Here is a 14,726-nt window from a genome sequence, read left to right as displayed (position 1 = left end):
TTGGAGAACTAATTTCAAATGTTCTTCGTGTTGTTTCTTTGATCTGGAATAAATCAAGATGTCATCAATAAAGACGATAACAAATTTATCTATGAATTCCCTGAACACACGATTCATTAAATCCGTAAACACTGCAGGTGCATTAGTCAAACCGAAAGGCACAACTAAGAATTCATAATGCCCATTTCGTGTCCGAAATGCTGTCTTAGGAACATCTTCCTCTCGGACTCTAAGTTGATGGTATCCGGAACGAAGATCAATCTTGGAATACACAGATGTACTCTGAAACTGATCAAACAGGTCGTCAATACGCGGCAGAGGATAATTATTCTTCACAGTAGCTCGATTTAACTGCCGATAATCGACGCACATTCTCATCGTTCCGTCTTTCTTCTTTACAAACAATACTGGAGCTCCCCAAGGCGACATAATGGGTCTGATATAGCCTTTTTCCAGTAAATCCTGAAGCAGTTCTTTGAGTTCTTTCAACTCTGTCGGGGCTAAACGATATGGTGCTCTAGAAATAGGATTTGTCCCTGGCATCAATTCAATGTTAAGATCTATTTCCCTTTGAAGCTGAAAGTTTGGAATCTCATCAGAAATATATCTGGAAAATCTTTGACAACGGGAATGTCTGAAACTTTTAATAATTTTTCCCGTGTTGTATCAAGAGCATAGATAAAAAATCCTCCATTGCCGATTGACAACAACCTGAACATTTCCATTGCAGATACTAATGGAATTCGAGACAGTGGCCACCCGTGCCAGGAACGTAGCAACCAACATCAATTTGCCACTCATCCATACACGTAGCATCGAGGGTACGGGAGCTACCCGCTCAGCCCTCATGCAAGTCATCAGGAGTGCTAATCCTACCCACCCGCTCCATCGATGAAGCAACAACTCGATAGATCAATATCAATAGCAATCAAAGGAGTCAAGGCTCGAAATGCTATGCACCAATAGTATCAACTCAAATGAATGCATGAATGCAATCACGTATTCACAGAAGCACATAAAGCACGCCACAACTCATTACAAAATACTCAACGTCATCTCACGTCATAATACACGTCGTAATGAAAACAGTTCGTACGTACCTCAACTGACTTTAATTTACCACAAAATATCTTAAATATTTCCCGAAAACTCTAATCCTGTGGCAAATAATACGTTTCATATCAAGTTCCATTTATTTTTCCAATATTTACTAATTTAGCCTAAAATTCCAAAAATCCTTATTTAGGCTTTACAATTCTAAAATTAATATAAGACAATTCTATACCATCGAAACATCTAATTGTTGAACACTAAAATTCGAAAATCCAAGTACATAAATCTGAATTTTCGAAATTATGCCCAATTAAATTCTAAAATTTGTTAATACTTTCCAATTGGCTCCGATATAGCACCTACAATCAATAACCAAATATATATTAATTGTTGGAACTCAAATAAATCAAAATACCCAAAATTCGAAACCCTAAAATCTGAATTTTCGTTACTTCAAACGCTGCAAAATTTCGAGTACAACTATACAATCAATTGTCCAAGCTCGAAATAACACGAAATCAAGGCAATAGAGAAAAATTCGAACGAGCCAAAGTTCACGGGTTTGAACGGATCGCGACAAAACCTTGCAAAATAGGTATAATTGGATAGCTCTCGTCACGGGCTTTCCGAATATATATTTATGTAATTTTTCGGCGATCGGAGCGGCTAAAATCGAAGGTCAAAGCTTCAAAATTGAAGAAGAAGGAAAAACGAAGCTGGCGGAAGTTACGGGAGAGAAATGAAGATGATTAACATTTCATCTTTATTTATTTATTTATTTAACTTTATACTAAATGGGCTGGGCTTTGGAACATGGGTTGGGCTCTCACAGCCCCAAAACTAATGGCCCGTGTGAGCTAAACACGGGCCTAGGTCCAATCCTAGAGAAATGCATGGGATGCAAATGCAACTATTACATTAGCCTCTAATATTTACATGTCTTCGATCTTCATAATCATCAAGGCCACCATCTTCCAATCTTAATCTTCCATTATACTAATATTTACAAATAAATATCCATGGCAAATAGGAATACATCTCATGGGGTGGGAACGGGCCATAAACCAAGCCCACTTTAAATTTGATAATTATTAAAATCATTCAACACAAAATATCCTAGCATACACCTAGCAAATTGGGCTTGGACTTTTGATCATCCTTCATGCATAATATCACATATCATACAACATCAATTAATTATCACAATAATAAATTGATCCAATATTATATATCTTGATCCAAGCACTAACCTCCACGATTATAAACTAAATTAACAAATATACTAACACCTTTGTCTACTTTCTAATTAATTTATTTATAACCGAATTTCTTGTAAATCACAATTTACTATAAATAATTAAAGTCCAACTTCAATTATTTATTTTATGAGATAATATGTACAAATTTTGTGGATTTAAACTTAAAGGCCCAAAAAATCATTTTTCACCAAAAAACATTTTGGCCCATTTAAATTCACAAATTATGTTAACAATCTAATGACCCAACAACTTCAAGGCCCATGACACTTTGATATTTCAAAACACTTTTGGAAAACCTAGTCGTCATCGCTGTTGCCGGAGCTCCGTCGCTAGATTCCGGCCAACTTACCAAATTTTTTTTTATTTTTGAAGGGGGGGTTTTCGGCAGCCTAAGCTGCCCGAAATGGGCAGCAAGTTACCCGGCCTTCGATTTGTCATTTTGATTGTCTCATGCGGTTAGAAATTGACCTCAATATAATATCATGTATTTGCTACACTAAAATTGTAACCATAGCTCTGATACCACTAAAAAGGGGATCGGTTACGGTGCCCGAATGCGCAACGGAAGTTTCAAAAATTTTCAACAAGTGAAAAACCGAGCACCCACTAGTAGTGTAGCAAATAACATAACACAAAATTATGTCATACATAGTGTGTTAAAGAAATATACCTATCAATCTCAAGAGATTGATGATGGCTCCAACTAAGGTGTGAACACCTTAGCTCTTGAATGGCAAGACAAATCTTCAAGCCTCCTTGTTCTTGAGCTCCTTCCTTAAAAATTAGGTCCACCACTAACAAGTAGAACCACTCTAATTTTGCACTAGAAAAATTAGAGCATTTTTCATTGAAAAGAATAATCTTTTCTCAACCAAAATGAAGAAAAAAATTTGGAGAATTGAGAGGCCAAATTTCGGCCATCACATGCAAATGGGAGAGAAGGGAAAACATTTTCTTGGTTGTGAGAATAGGTGTTGTGTTCCAAAAGCATGCCATGCCTTGGACATTGAAAAAGTTGTCTCCCAACCTTTCACCTCCCATGCATGCAATTCTATTTGGGCTTGTAACAATTACAAGGCCCATGAACTTTAATTTAATTGTCTGAAACATATTTGAGATCAATTAAACCTTACTTGATTTTACTCAAGCCCACTAGTTGAATAATTATTTCTAATTGGGCTCTACAAAGCTCAATGTTGTTTAATTAATTCAACACTTGAATTAATTTAATTATTTGGAATCTACTAGGCCCACTAGTGTTTAATTAATTCAACACTTGAATTAATTTAATTTAGTCCATAATAATGTTTATGAAAATCACAATTTTCAAATACATTATTTTCTTGGCCAACTATTAATTTAGGAACACTTACTCAAATTAAAAGTTACATTCTCCTTATAGAAGTCATACTTCTATTTTATTTGGGCTTATAAACTCCTTTATAAGCCGTTCAACACATTGAACTATTTTAATTCTCAACGGGATCTAAAAATTTAGCACTTGTGTGACCCTCAATGGTTCAATGATATAACTAGCCGTGGGTTCACATCACAATGTGATTCGAGACTAAACATGTCCTTATTCGAGCATACCCCAATTGCTCCATTCTTTCTTATCAACTCATTGATAATAAGAACGTCAGAACTCAAGTCTGATAGTACCCAACCAATCATGTTAAACGCCTAGCAGCATCGCTTACATGATTCTCTAGGTATCAAATGATAGTGCCTGCAAGAACCAATCTATTATGGTTAGCATACTGTACGGTCCCTTCAACTCATATATCCCAACCGATTCGACAATCATTGGTATATCGAGAGTTGTCAATGAATCGATATTATGTGTCATGTCGTAGTTGCATCAATGGTGTAATCTATGAAACTCCTTTCATAATTACAACCATACTCTGGTCAGAGATTTCATACTACATATACATGTGATCACATAGGATATCCATGCCCGAAGGTAAGCGGTGAATCCCCGACTACAATGCATCGACTCCTATATGTTTCGACAAAACACCCAACCTTGCCACCTGATGACCCCATGAGAGTCGATAAACAAGTCAAAGTGTAATGCTAGCACATAGAGTCTCAATGTTGTCCCGGGTCATAAGCACTAATGGTGTACAACCATAAACTAAGACGTTTCCACTCGATAAGTGAGAACCACTTGGAAAGTTTTTTATGGGGGGTTGTTCAGTGCACTCTACAAGGAGCACCTATCTGCATGTTCGGACATCACAATGTCCCCTACCAATGAAACATGGTACTCACATCGCAGATACTAGTCTCGAACTCGAGCGGCCTATATCTTTCTTAGCGGCGGCTGAATCGAATAGGAACTGTTTAGAATATACAGTATTACAAATATGAGTTTCATGATACTCATCATATGAGCATCTCATATTCTTTCTACTATTTGTATATTCAAGGACTTTATCTATGCAAATAGCATGTGTAAGCAGATAAAGATGTGCCAAAATAATAATTTTAAATATAATTAAAATAAAGATTGTTTATACATAGAGTTTCATTGTGAACACTCGGCCAACACTTTGCTCGACGGGCACCTACTCTAACAGTTGCATTTGCAGAGGAGCCGATCCTTCTTGAAATAATTGCCCCTAGGCAACCGGATAATGAGATTGATGTTGATAATCCACGAAATTTCGAAGAGTTGAACCGTGCTTTCCCTGTTCCTCCACAACCAAGACGTTCAAAGAGGCAAGAAGGGTATGACCCTGATTTTGTGCCCTCCAAGAAGTTTCACGCTTCTTCCTCCACTTCAAATCTGTTGGATTCTGACTTCTCATCTGGAGATTACTCTGATGATGATGATTTCGAATTAGTCGCAAGACCAAACCTATTGTTGCAGCAAAGAGCACATCAACATTTTCTTGTGATGTTCAATCATCGCCCACTGCTGAGCCAAAGGAAGTTTCAGGTCCTAGTGATCATAGTTACTCCTCTGATGATGAACAATCACTGGCCGACTTTCTTTTACATCTCGAAGAAGAAAAAGTGGCAAAGAAAGTCACATCTGATGTTGAAGAACTTGATGAAGAAATGCTCAGAGAATTTCAAGATAATCGCCCTGAACCTCTTATAATTCTTCATCTGACTCTGACTTCGAGTCCGAAGAACTCAATGACCTGGGAGAATCTAAAGAACTGGAAAGTACAGATTTGTATATTGAGACGTCTGAAAATGTTGTTGTTGTTGAGGCTCGTGTTTTCAACATTTTCAACACCGAGTACAACATTGATTCCGAAGACTAAGATTTGGGTACGTGCTTCTCCACAAAGTTCTACTCTGAGGCTTCCCTATCTCAATGGCCTCTTTATGTGAATTGAGAATTCATTGAAGAAAGAAACATTAACACCGAGCGTATGGAAGGCAAAATCTGAATGCCTTTTCCAAAAGTCGAGGGATTGGTACAACGGTGTGCGTCATGCTTCCCTGCGCTAGAAAACCAGTTCTGGAGTTCTACTGCAATCTCATCTCAAGCGTAGAATATGATCGGTCAATCAAATTTGGGAGAGCTTTTCTACGGGATAAGATTTTCAAATTCTCTCCTGATGCAATCAATGTATTCTATAATACCCCATCTATTGAAGATGATGAAATTACTACATACATTAGTGACATCACATATGTTTTCACAGGTGGGATGATCGCATAATTTCCAAGTCGCCCCAAGCGTCTCTGTGCGGCAAATCTAACCTCTTTTTATTCTATCATGCATAAGATAGTTGTCCATAACTGGACTTCCTCCTCCAATACAACTGTGGTTACCAGACCACAAGCCCTTGTCCTATTTGCTATTGGTATGGGATGACCCTTCAATTTTGGGAAACTGGTGTTCAAGACTGTTTTACAATTCGCGGAAGGCAGATTGAAATCAACCAAGTTTCCATTTACATCCCTGATCAATGGGATTCCAGAACCTCAGGGATTCGTCAAGGACATTGATATATCTCTCTCTGATATGGGCAAGACACTAAATATTGCACCATTATACTTCAAAGAAAACATGAAACTAGATCTTCCCTGGCCTGCGACCGGTGTTGTCTCTGATGGTGGCAACACGGCGTCCTCCACTCCAACTCCTGATGGATTTATTATGTTATCTACCTCTCATTTACAAGCTCAGATTGATTTTGGCCTGCAGCAGATCCAAAAAGCCAAGGAACTCATCGCTTACTATGAAGAACATGTTGCAGAGTACATGCTACTTTTGGAGGAGGTTGGTGTTCATTCTGGTCAAAAATGGGGAGTAGAACAAAAAATGAATGATGCTGAAGAAAATGGAGCAGCTGATGAGACAGACGAGCTAACAGATACATATGAAGACCATGAATAGATAAATATACTCTGTAATATGTGATGCTATTTTGTGTGTGATAGTTTAATGCAGGTGTAATATCTGTTAGTATTTCAGTGATATGAAATTTTCTTTCTTATGTCTTCAAGTGTTATAAGCTGGTGTTGACAACACTGTCAACAACATCAACGCTCTAACACATTTAATTCAGGGGAAGATGAACTCTAACTCAGGGGTGGCTTAACATAATAAGCAGGATTATCATTTTTGCATGTTTTGTCCAGAAGGGCAAAAAAGGAGATATTGAAAGGAATATATTATTCCATATCAATTTACAGTTTTACCTTTCTAGACTATGAGATTTGATTCAATTTCTCTCTAGATGTTATAGGATTTTTTCTAATTTGGTATTATCTCTAGATATGTTATCCTTTATTAAACGAGTATTATTCCTAATGAAACTCTTGTTTTCATATATTGTAGAACTCTTTTTCTGGAATGGACTCTAGATCAAATATAGGATATAAATATAGAGAGCTAGGAAGGCCGCGAGATGTGTTTTTGTGGAGAATAAAAACGAAGTACTGAACAATTTTGAGCAGAAGAACTTTGGTGATAAATTCATCATTTTGCTGTGTTGCTGATTCGTGTTGAAGACACTCGAAGGACAACACTCGTGTGGAGTGGCGCTTGAAGAGTTCTCAGCGGTTTCTGTTTTATTAAAGATCTAATAAAACTGTCGCTAAATATTCTCTAAATTCGTCGCTAATTTACAACGGTTCGCTAAAATCGTTATCGTTTCTAAAAAAACTCTAATCAACGATGGTTGGCTAAAATCATTGTCGTTTGTCCAAAAAAACATGCTAATCAACAACGGTTTTCTAAAACCGCTGTCGTTGGTCCAAAAAACACGCTAATCCACAACGGTTTTAACAAAAACTGTTGTCGTTTGTCCAAAAAACACGTTAATCAACAAGGGTTTTTGTTAAAACCATTGTGAAAAGTAAAAACACAACGGTTTTCCAATAAAATCGTTGTCTTTTGAGTGTTGTTGAGGACATATTTTCTTGTAGCGTTCTCTAATTATTTTCAAAAATTCCTAAAGTTTAATATCATATAAATTTGCTCCTTTGACTTTATTTTCCAATATTGAAATAAAATGGCGTTAACACTTCAACTGACATGCCACAAAACACATCCTGGGACTTGTCATTATATATATATATATATATATATAATACTGTTTTGGAGTAGTTGAGAATGAGTCTATCGCTAAAAGTACATAGTCTTAATAAGGTATAAATTATGGTTTGGAGAAGAAATGGTTGGAATAAATTAAGTCATCCAATAACTTTACATGTCAATGGCTAATGAATTTGGCTAAAAAACCCGCCACATATACCTAACTTTCCAGACAAAATTCATTTTTTAAATAATGTTTTGACTCGTTATATATATATATATATTATTGATTTATTAGTTGTGATGTCGAGATTAATTATTCTTAAACTTGGGTTTACTTGTCGAGACATGGAACCATCACATTTGGTAATAGGAATGGTTAGCTAAATGCCTGTGGTCAACTTTTTATTTTTAAAAACAAGCATCAGGTGCAGTGTAATGTAATGAAACTTTTGGTAAATTTACAAACTCACGGTTACACAATTAATATCAAAATCAATATCATATGATCTCACGATTGATATCAAAGTTAAGATCATATGTTTGATTTTCATGGACGATGACTAATGCAAATTTGAGTTACAGCATAATCATTAATCATCATAAATTTTTGATAAGGTTTTCCATTCATGATTAGCTGGTTAAACATATAAAGATGGGACAATTGCAGCTAAGTATTCACAGGACAGGATAAGTTATTTAATAAATTTGCACAGAGTTTGTTGTTTTGTCTATATAAAAATATATGCATGCCTGCTTTTGCTTCAAAAGAGAATTCATGAAATTGTAATTAAATGGCCACATCTTTACCACTCCTTTCTTCCATTAAAAAAAAATTATGATTTTAGTCTTATAAATTGATATGAATTGTGTATTAGTCCTTTTAACTTGTTGATGTTTAGGTTTCATTTAATAGCTTCGATTATTTTTAGCTTTTGGTCCTCTTTTCAACAAAAATCAATAAAACATCGAACATTGCTTATTTGATATCGATCATTTACTGTGTAGCTCCTATAGCCAAAATAAACCAAGATTATACACATTTAAAATAACACTCAATATTTCAAAATAAGATGAAAGAAGCTTGTCGTTCCATTTTATTATTGCTTTGATAAATTTAATGTGTATAATATAGGTTTTATTCACGGCACGTGATCCATGCAGAAGAAAATCAGTGTCAACTAAGTATTATTTGGTGAATTTAGTGTTTTTGAGAAAAATAACCAAAACAAAAAAAACAAATCCAAGTTATTATATAAAATCCCAACATGGATAATTTAACATAACTAAAACCCAAATATACCAATTTACAAGACACTTTTTCCAAAAAAAACTAGGCAAAAACTTGTGTGAGACGCTCTCACGGGTCGTATTTTGTGAGACGTATTTCTTATTTGGTCATTCATGAAAAAATATTATTTTTAATGCTAAGAGTAAAACTTTTATTGTGAATATCGGTAAGATTGATCTGTCTCACAGATAAAGATTTGTGAGACCGTCTCACAAGAGACATACTCAAAAAACTACAATAATACTTGAATTGAACACACCATATATTATATTTATGTTGGTTTTAGCTGGATCGAAATTGCACGAAATTAGTCTATTTGGTTGACGATCAATTTGGACCGAGGTCAAGCTAGCCGAAGTTAGCTAGGTTATTCCGGATTCCATCCGATTTGACGCTGGATTTTGGGGATATTGTTTAAAGAGCTAGTGAACAAGAAATTTTAATTATCCATGATTATTTTCGATTGTAAGAAATTTTTGTAGTAAATCGGAATAAAATAAATTAAGTGCATTGATCTGGGAGAAAATGTCAATTTTAGTCCTGAATATATCGATTTGTAATATTTTTAATTTTATATTTTTCATTAAATCAATTATATTCTTATAACTATGTTTTTTTTGTATATATATATTTTAGTCTTTTCCAAAATTATGTAATTAAATTAACAATATTATTGTTAAATTTTAGTAATAATATGGTTAAAATAAATTCTCGAGATATCCACGTGTGTTTGAGAACATAATTATAAATTTTAACGATGATATTAGTCATTTAGTTAAATGATTTTGACGAAAAAGACGAAAAATGATTAAAAACATACTTCCAAAACTATAATTGATTTAACAAACTATACATGAAAAAAATGTCACACACCAATACATACAAGACAAGAGTTGACATTTTGCCCTGATCCGGAATTTTTTGTTCTATTTTCACTATTTTTTCTTGAATAATAATTTTTTGTTCCTATTACCACTCTTATTATATTTAATATATATGTAATTCAGGTAAAATGCAATAGCTTTCTTACCCAATTCTTATTCTATTTTGAATTTCCCATGCATATTTCTTTTATAAACATCTAGTAGCTCTCCAAAATAAAAAGAAAAAAAACTCTTACGAGACAATCTCACAAGTAAATTTCGTAAGACAAAATCTCCAACTCGATTCAACTCATGAAAAAATATTATTTTTTATGTCAACAATATTAATTTTCATTTTAGATGTAGATCTGATTGACTCATCTCACGTATATAAACCCGTGAAATCGTCTCAAAAAGTCTCAACTCCAAAAAATTTTCTGACTCCATTATCATTGATAGAAGAGGAATACTAAGATTCGATCTTATGGGTATATGCTTGGAACATGGGCATAAAAATATCAACATCTGAAATTCTAATAAAAAGATGCTATCACCATCAAATAAATTAAGTTCCAAATCTTTTCACCATAAATTTAAATTATTTAGTCAAATTTAAATCAATTCATCCAAAGTGTGATGCTTTTATTCTACATCGGATTGCGAAATGTGTCAGAATTAGTCTATCAAAGTATTATAATGGACTAATGTTTATAGTAATTTAGGTTAATGGAAGATCTAATTTGGGACAAAGCGGGGGTTAATTTTTTTTTAAATTATATTATTTAATTTCTTGAAACAGAATGATATTAGAGGTTACTTGTCGGGTAAACATATATGAGTGAGAGTAGTAATGAGATGAGTGCTTTCTTGTGAAGTTATCGTATGTCAAACTGCTGATGTTGCATCGCTTGATCTATTAGGCTAGATGACCCTAAAAGAGTAAAGTCAAATCTTAACGAGTAGTATTGTTTTTTTATGGAGACATAGTGCACATTAGAAAAATAGTAAGACCGATCTCTAGGAAATATAAGACAACGCCAACAAATAGACACGCACCTCCCCGAACTCATGGACATAACAACATGACTCATTAGCACTCAAGTAGGTGCACGCTGCGCTACCACAAGTATAAGAAAATAAAGTTACGTCTTGACTAACAGCTAGTGTTTTTGTCTAGTGGTAAGTGTTTGATCCGAATATTATCGTTATAAAAGAGATTTAAGCTTATTTATAACATGTTACAATATACTCACAACAACTTCAATTCACATCTCCAAAGATGAAGAGCGAATATAGCGTAGTTATCAGTAGAATCTGTGATGTATATAACAAAAACTGGTCTCGAATAATTCATATATATTTTCATCCTTAGATTTCGGAGGAGAAAAAATTCAACGAAAAATTGATTCCTTATCTTCTTTCGAAATTCATCAAGATTAAAATGAATGTCTCGTTTTTATTCTTGAAAGATTGGGTACCACAAATATGTAGAAAGATAGAAAGATTCTCTAGCGTCGTGCACAAATGTTGAGATTGTTATAAGAAAATTAAAAGAGTATTTATTGTGCAATTTAAGTGAAGAATCGTTTCATATATATGTATATATATATATGATTCCCTGGCGGCATAATATTATTAGAGTAAGTCACTTGTTAGACGGTTTCATGAATTTTTATCTGTGAGATGAGTCAACCTTATTCATAGTATAAAAATTATTATTTTTTCATCGATAACGCAAATAAGAGATCAATCTCACAAAATACAACATGTCAGATCGTCTCATGCAAATTTTTGTCATATTATTATTGTTGTTTGGATCTGTTTTCAAATAAAAATAATTGCACATAAGTTTTTTTTTCCTAAAAATAATTATACATAAACCTATTTTTGTAGCTTTCTACAACTCAATTATATTTTGTAATTTTTCTCATTCTCAACTTTGTGGGTGGATATTTTATAAGAGATTGTACGAAATCTTATTTTACTATCAATTTTATTTGATAAAAATATTATAAAAATAAATTTGTAACTCATTTATGACTACCACATCTCACCAATTTTCAAAATTACTAAATCTTTACTATTATTATTATTATTATATTTAATTAAACTCGAGTGCTCTATAAAAGTAGCAAAATTTGTGTGAAACGATCTCACGGGTCGTATTTTGTGAGACGGATATCTTATTTGGGTCATCCATGAAAAATATTACTTTTTATGCTAAGAGTATTACTTTTTATTGTGAATATCGGTAGAATTGATCCGTCTCACATCTAAAGATTCGTGAGACCGTCTCACAAGAGATATAATCAAAAAAGTATTATGGTGTCATGGTCCGACATTTTATTTACTTCCAAAAGTATCACGTTCTTTTATTTTCGGCACTTATTTACTTCTAAAAATATATCATTCCTTTATTTAAATGTAACATCTCATGTCCATATCTTTTCATTTTTTTTTTCAAATTGGAAACTGAGAATACGTATTGTCTGATTGAGGAGTTAAAAGATCATTTTTTTTTTCTAATGATCAAATGAAAGATATCGTTTGTTCCAAAATTAGATTAATAAATTAGATAAATATTCACATAGTTTGCAATTGTTATTGTATAATATGATGCTAGAATATTTATTATTGTGATATTCATAAAAACGTATGTCTCACTTGCTAGTATTTATTTATATATAATTTTGAATTTTTAAATGTTCATATCATTTCCTCATATTTTTTTTTAATAAAAGCCATAGTTTAAAAATTATTTAACACCAAAAAACTTATATTTATATACTAACATTCACATGCATGCATTGCATGCTTGTACGATTGAGTTTTTCTTTTTTTGGGATAATTTATTTTGGACATAAGTCAATTTTTTTAATAAAACTATTTATATGAAAAAATTTAACAATTATATAAAATTTATGTATAATTTGTTTTTTAGACATGTGTCATACAATTATTTGAAACTTAGTTTTTTTAGTCGTAACTTAATAGTATGGACATTTAAGAATAGGCATTCAAAATAGATAAAATATATATATATATATATATATATATATATATATATATAATATAGTATAGAAGCTTCCATCACATGTAATGTATGCACGGGCGCGAACACACACATGTATATTAAATTTATTCTAAATAACTTAGAACTCTTTGATGAAAAGAATGTGGAAGAACTACTTCCATCACATGCGAATCTACGAGCAGGCGCGCGCACACACATATACCGTTGTCTTTTGAGGGTCAAAGACAACGGTTTTTAGGATCAATGTTAATTTCTATAAAACCGTTGTTTTTTAGCGTTTTTTAGACTCAAATGAACCGTTGTCTTTGAGCTTGTTTTTTTGGACAATTGACAACGGTTTTCTAAAACATAGAAAACCGTTGTTGATTAACGTGTTTTTTGGACAAATAACAATGATTTGGAAAACTATTGTCATATTTAACGACAGTTTTGCTAAAACTGTCGCTAAAATTAGCGTCGATTTTAGCAAACCCGTCGCTAATTTAAAAATAGCAAAACCGTCGCATGTTTTAAATTAACCACGGTTTTTCCAAAAACCGTCTTAGCGACAGTTGTAAGCAAAACCGTCGCAAAACTTAAAACATGCGACGGTTTTGCAATTACCGTCGCTATTAGCGATGATTTAACCAAAAATCGTCGCAAATTATCTATAAATACCAGCACCTTCGGTTCATTTTCCTCCACACCACTTCACAACACTTAAAATTTTTCTCTTTTATACGATTTTACCACTTCACAACACTTAGAATTTTTCTTCTTACACGATTTCAGTTTCGATTTAGGGTAAATTTTTTCGCTCTAATTTTGATAAATTTTTAAGTGTTAGTTAAGATCATTAATATTGTTAGCATAGTCAAATTGTAAGTTTTTTTATATTTATTAAATTGTTAAAAGTAATTTTTTTTTATTTTACTGAGAATATTAGCGACGGAAATCATGAAACAATCATCGCTAAAATTAGCGACGGACTTTATGGCATATTGTCGCTAATTTTAGCGACGGTTTATTAAACCATCACTAATTAGCGACGGTTTATTAATTGACGAACCGTCGCAAATTGTATCTTCGACAACAGATAAAAATCGTTATCTTTGAGCGCACCATTTAACCACAAGAGATTTAACAACGGTTTTACAAGACTTACGATAATGGTGAAAAACCGTTGTCGTAGACCTTTTTTTGCAGTGTTCCATCACATGCGAATGTAAGCGCGGGTGCTCACACACATATATATATACTTCCATCCCATGAAAATGTGAGCCCGCACACACACACACGTGTGCGCGCGCGCGTATATTATATATATATATAGGTTTACATGATCGTGTTTGATTAGCTAGGTGACAAGATAGTAAAAAGCTTAATACACAATTATAAAAATAAGGAAGCTCCTGAATAATTATTATATATTTGGAAAGTTAGAATAACTCCCAACGAAGAATGACTCCTATCTACAAAAGCTCAATTCTTTTTTCCTCGCACTAATAATGCGTTTCAATATAAAAATATTCTCTTTAAAGATAGTGTTAATGCATTAGTATATATTCATATATACATATATATAAAAGCTATAGAAATACGCAAAAAAATTAGTAAATAATTTAATTGTGGTGTTGTAATTTTAATCATATACATGTTTGTTTTTTTACGATTTTACTTCGATATAATATCAAATTTCAGTTTTAGTTTAACACGTTTCAAAATTTTGGCAAATTAT

Source organism: Primulina tabacum, chromosome 7, assembly GCF_025594145.1.
Source record: "Primulina tabacum isolate GXHZ01 chromosome 7, ASM2559414v2, whole genome shotgun sequence".
Taxonomy (NCBI): domain Eukaryota; kingdom Viridiplantae; phylum Streptophyta; class Magnoliopsida; order Lamiales; family Gesneriaceae; genus Primulina; species Primulina tabacum.
The sequence above is the reverse complement of the archived record's forward strand: the minus strand, read 5'-3'. Positions refer to the sequence as shown.